This window comes from Zootermopsis nevadensis, unplaced genomic scaffold, assembly GCF_977971745.1.
Source record: "Zootermopsis nevadensis isolate Lab colony 2312 unplaced genomic scaffold, Znev_1.0 Znev_ptg000012l, whole genome shotgun sequence".
NCBI lineage: Eukaryota > Metazoa > Arthropoda > Insecta > Blattodea > Termopsidae > Zootermopsis > Zootermopsis nevadensis.
The window spans coordinates 207,659-213,887 of record NW_028259144.1 but is presented as its reverse complement, the minus strand read 5'-3'; positions in this window follow the sequence as shown (position 1 = coordinate 213,887).

The following is a 6,229-nucleotide window of genomic DNA, read 5'->3' as shown; positions in this document are numbered from 1 at the left end:
CGTTCGCGTTGGCATGTCGCTGTTCCGCGCGCGCTCGTGGCCGCTGCTGTCGCCGCCCCCAGCGCCGCCCCCGACCCGCGCCACGTCAGCCGCCGCCGTTCCCTCCTCGGTCAGCCAGACCCGCCGCCTCCTGTGGAGGCACTACTACCCCGAGGGGGGTTGGGGGTGGGTGGTGGTGGGGTGCAGTGTGGGGGTGCACGTGCTGAACCACGGTCTGCTGCTCGGGGGTGGCGCAGTGCTCCTGTCTGCCGCCGCCGCCGCCTTCCGCACCGACGCGATGAATGCAGGTACGTGGCCCGTGGAGTGAGGGGGATTCGAACCTGCGACCTCGTTTTCCGTCTCACGTGGAACTCGAGGCGCCTCCGCCACTGTTTTTAAAACTATCACAAGGTCTAACTCGAGATTAAATAGCCTCTGTAGGCGACGCAGTGTCGTTTAACAACGTGCCAGGCGCAAGACTGAGTCAAGTCCGCGGTTTTACTCTGTTGCTCTTGTTCTCTGGGGGGTGGACGCACGGGGGCGTTCGTCACGTGCAGAATTTCCCCTCAAATGTTGGTGGAATTGAAGATTTAGTGAATGACTTCGTTCTGGACGCCTGGGGTTCGTTCCCTGCTCTGTAGTGGAGAGGTGCGTATTTAAGCGCGGGAGCTAAGAAGACGTTTCGGGAGTGGAGGTGCAGGTCCACCGGTTCTTAGGCACTGCCGTAGGTGACGGTGAGCCCAGTCACAGGTTTTGCCTTCTTCCTTCCATCTCCGCGTCGGTGTTCTGATTCGCCCCTTGCGTGCTACATGTCCCGACAGCCCGTTGGCTCCCCCGATCGCACAAACTTCCTGTTGCGGTTGTCAGCATCTGGCATCTGAGCGCTCCACCTGTCGGCTTTTAGTGGACTACGCTCGCCGCCAAGTTTCTTGTAATGGTTAGGGACATTGATTGATAGATGGCAGCAGGTCTCAACAATTGCTTTGAAACAAGCTAGTCCTTCGGAGCGAGTGTGGGATCAAAGTGCGGGGATAATTTGGCTTCGGAAGGAATGAGTTTCCGTCGGTCAGTACAGTCTGAGTCAGTGTAGAAGCCTGATAATTGCTGTCTTGTGGCTGTGGCAAATGTTCGTTGCAATCTCCTTTCTGGTCACTGACAACGCCTCGTATGACAACACTCAGACAAACCACCGACGTCTTAATCAAAGAAGGACGAAATGAAAGCCTGGCTATTGGAAAGAAACATCCCATTTTGTGACAACTGTACGACTTCATAAAATTAAAGAGATCGAAGCACAATTATTATGTGATTGATCAGATTTTAGCAGACAAAGCTGAGACTTCCGCCGTACAATCCCGATTTAAAGCTCATATAAATTACTTGGGCAGATGCAAAACAATGGGTTGCGAGCAAGAACACGACATCTAACATTAAGGACGTCGGGCGTCTGTGTCGCCAGAGATTCGAAGAAATTGAGTAAGAGGAATGCGACAGTGCATGTCGGCATGTGTAGAAACGCGGCCTGCCGCCATCCCTTCCAGCAAACTTCTGGTGAGTGACTCGCTCCGAGGTTCCAGCAAACTTCTGGTGAGTGACTCGCTCCGAGGTTCCAATTCACAAAGTTCAGCGGCCAAAAACGCTGGAACGCAGTATAGCAGGGGTGACGAAATTAGAGCCGGCGTCTCCGAACGGCCATCGCCTGTGCTCCTCGAGAGTTAGGCCGCGGCCGCCTTCTTCCAAATCCTTTCCACTGGAGGGCACGGCGGGACTCGTTCTTCCTCTGTTTGCCTTCGGTCGTCCGGTTGTCGGACGAGTGTCGTCGTGCGTTTCTGTAACGACAAAACTTTAAGTCGTGGCTTCGGGTGCCGAAACGATGGGCTTTCAAATCGATTTATCTCTGCGTACTATTTTTATAGTCAGCGCCCGCGAAACAGAGAAAGGCGGTTGACGGCCAATCGTCATTAAAGTTTGCAGTCGCACCAGAAGGCGCCGATGTATTTTAGCAGGTAACACACTTAATGAAGAAGAGGCCACTGACGAGAGCCCGAACACAGCGAATACGCAACAACTGTGGGATGGGATGGACACCGCGAGGTACACAGGGACCAGCTTCTTATCAGGCACTCCTCCACGGCTTCGCATTCAAATCTCGGCCCGGAGACGGCCTCTGCTTGGCTTTCCTCAGTTCCTCCGGGCAAATGCCGTCGATTCCTGTCACTGGCTGGCAGCGTCGTTGAATGAACCACGTGAGTGAACCTCCCGATGAAGACGCAGAACCGCGGCGCCCCGCGTCTCGCTTCTTTATCGCTGCTGATTTATCGCCGTCCCCAGAGACCGATCCGTCGCCCCCACAAAGGCCTCTCCTTCTGCGCCGGTGAAGGCGGTCGGCAGTTGGTGCATTCCGGGGAAAGGGTCCGTCGTTGTCTTGGTCTACCGATATTTCGTCTTCCTCTCGCCTTCTCCCGTCGCTGACCGGAAGAATTTCGTTCCTGGACCTCCCGTTTCCGTAGTTGGTAATTTTCTCGTCTTTTATCCGCGTTATTGTCTCGTCTGCGTGTTTCGCGTTCGTACAGACACGTTTCATCTCGGCGTACGTTTTAATATTATCATCTTCCCTGGGAAGGGAAAATGAACCTCGGACGCGTCGGTGGCACTGACCCGATTCTGCTCAAAGTCGACTTTACGAGCGACGCGCTGTAAAAGTCGTCTTTGCTGTTCGATTCGTCGGGAAATTACTCGCGTGGGTGGGTACAGTCTGTTTCAAGACAGCGTAGTACCGCCGCACTCGTTTCTGAAGGAACTGTGGCAGTTCTCGACGAAATTTGTTCTCGCCTAAGCTGTCGATCGAAGTTGCGTTTCTGCAGTAGAAAGTGGCCTCCGGATCTATCGCGTCGTTTTCTCCAGTAACTCCAGCCCTGCATTTTGCAGTGGGCCGCATTACTTTGTCAGTATCGATGGACCACTAGAAGTGCAGTTTAATTAGAATGTTGAATCAATACGGCCGCTTCCACTGCAGAATACCGAAGTGCAGTTTTCGCGATTGGTAAATTCGTAATGTTGGGATGTTTTAAGTCAAAGTTTACGATGCGCCTGCTGTTGCTAGGATACGCCGTGTTGTGATTTCTCCGTTTTGAGAGCCCTTGATATTTGAACACACTGAGTTGAGTGTCTCGGAAGATAAAGATGGCGTGATCGGTCACATCCGTCTAGCAGGGAATTCGTATAGGTTCCGTGGCCTGGTGCTTGGACACAGAGGAACGTTGGCCGTGGCCTGTGGAGGGTGGAGTCGGCCGTGGCAGGTGCTTGGCCCCAAGTGCGTGTCTGTGTCACCTGGGGTTGCACTCAAATAGACCACGGCTCTGCCTTATTTGACGACAGTTCCGGTTCAAGACGTTCACGACAGTGGAATCGAAGACATTTTAATGATCACGACGTAATGAACGCCGTATTGCGTACAGTAAAGAGCATCGTCTTACGTCCAGCAGCCAATCTGACGCTCTTAAATCGGACGCCAGATGGAAGTGGGAATGGTTAGTTTCGTGAAATGGTTGTCAGATGGCAGCCCATTGCAGCGCGGAGAAAGGGGCCGCGATGCTCGGTGTTTTCTTTCTGTCCGGCTTATCTTTATTATTCGCGGGGTACATTTGTCACGTGGCGGCCGCCATAAAACATCTGGTTATGACGGCTGAAGCGTGTTATCTGATCGATGGGGCGTTCCTACCCATCTTCTGCCCCCGACACAGTTTGGCAGGATGTGGAATTAACACAGCTACCACCTAGTGGTACGAACTCGAACTAGTTGCAAACTAGACTTCTGTTGCCCTCTGCACACGGTACTCGTAACTACGTGGAGGTGTTGTTTCATTTGACAGCGTTCAATCAGCTGTAGCGTCAGTTGAAGACAACAGCCACACTACGGAGTGTGAAACATCTTTTGAATGTACGTTTTGTTTATTTTCCTGTTGGCTTTGTAATTCCCAAGGAGTCTACGTGGTTTCTACTCTCCTCAAAACTTGGGCAGCTTCGTGCCCTTGTTCACTTAAAGACGGCCAGTGCTAAACCTCGAATGAAACTGCGCCAGTTGCCTAGGTAACAGACCTGTCGGACCGATATCGCGGATCTGGAAGGGGCTTGAGTGCTTCTGCACAAAGAAAAATCTTTGCCGTCGACAAAGAGGCTTCCTCCTGCACTAGGACCGCCATTGCTCACATCCATACGCATGAATTGTTAATTTGATTTGCCTGGATTTTGGCATTTCTTTCCTTGTAGCAGCGCGCGGGGGGACCCCGCCCCCCCGCTCTCGTGTCTGTTGTTAAGCGCCGTGACTGTAGTGCGCGGACCCGCAAGATGTCCCTACGGTGAGGAAGACGAACATTTGTTATCAGTTCCCGGCGGTGCCCGAATTTATAACTTGTGTTGGACAAGGCCGTGGTCTAGGCAACACGGAGTTTTCCTCCGTGGCATCCCAACAATTACTCCATTCACACACAGAAGAAGGCAATGGCAAACCACTTCTGGATCATCTGCCAAGAACGTATATGAACAGGTCCCAGTCCGAGAAAAGGATGGAAGGATCCTGTTCATACGGACCTGTCGTCAGACAGAACACTAATAATAAAAATAACTACGCTGATTAAACCGGCCTCTGTGGACTGACGGAGTGCTTCGAGCGGAATGATTGTTACCTCCTCAGGGCTCGGATTGGGCACGAGGCTTGCGACAGTCACGGGGCTGGTCTGAACAAGGCGAGGACAAGATTTTGGTAGGAGAGCCTGAAGGGCAGAGACCATTCGGAAGGCTTTGGTGCAGGTGGGAGGAGGATAATGTCGAGTGGATCGGAGGTAAGGAGGGTGTGGATTGGATTCGTCTGGCTCAGAAATTGGAGTTTGTCGCTGTCAGCGCCATCTCGGACAGTGTCATTAACTTGAGACCGGCGGTTGCTTTGTTCGAACACGCGGCCCGCTCGAAGGCGGACGAGAGGAGTTCGCAAGGGCGACCGACGACCCGGAAGAAACATTTGAATGCCGCCCTTTTCCTTCGTAGTCCACGGGTTAACGTTTGGATGAACTGCGGGGAAAACCACGAGATGGGAGTCAGTGGCGGCTCGTGAGGTTGGGCACAGTGGCCTCTGGCTTGCAGACTTCGCCCCATTGTTCCGTGTGCGTGTTTTTTAGGTGGGAAGTTGATGATTACGTGAGGTTACTCGGGGCGACTGCGAAAATAAATGAATCCTCGCGACATATTATCCGGCTAATTCCTCGTAGTCCTTCGGTGCACGTGTTCACGTCCAGTCACGAGGTCTGCAGCAGACGCAGAACCGGAAGACGCTCAGATGTTTCACTCAGCGAGCCTTCGGTTTGTTGACGCAGCGAACGAACTGAAATGGCGGCGTCTGGGATGAAACATAAACAAGAGCGGCGTGTGCGTTGCATTGGCGGTCGCGTAGTTGACCAGAAAGCACAAGATGGCGGGACCACAATCCACTTCAGGACTCTCCTCTGAAATGCAGGTCTGACGTGCGATTGGCACTTGGAATTTCAACAAAAAATGTAACAGTCTACCCCGGTGATGATAGATGGCAAGTGCCACATGTAAGTTCGCCCGTGAGCTCTCTACTGTAACCAATCGTGGAGGAAATGTCAGTTTTGGAGATTGGTATCACTGCGCACTGACGGCCTGTGCAAATTTTAACGGACTCCACAGACCGGAATCCTTCGAGAAGCTGATAGTCGCTGTCGTGTTCGCATTGCAGTCCACGTGATCACTCACTAAGACATCGACGCCTTTGTTCTGTCCCTGGTCTCATGCCCTTGGTGGACCCTGCTCGCAGAGGCCAAGTCAACGGTGGACATCCCTTGTGCCACAAGATTATTAACCTGTATTAGCTAATTACTGGCAATAATCCGCACCTCAGCTAATGTGTCGAGCGCTGTAATGGCGTCCCATTATCTTCGATTTCCCGCGACTCGTCTCCATGGCAACGGGCGCCTATCAGCCGTCATTTCTGGCTACGGTGATGTGCCAGTAGCTTGATTAGTTGATTCGTCACCGCAAATTCTGAGGTCGTCGAACCACGCGCCGTAATTGCAAGAGTCGTCTCTCTGCCTCGTTGTCAAGCAGCGATACGCGAGTCTCTGCAATCGATTCGTGCGGTGTTTATCGACGCTGCATCGGTTTCGCAGACGCCGATCGTCGTCACTTTCGAAAAGCCGCAGCCACGCGATGCACTTTTCGTCCTCGTCTTCTTCGC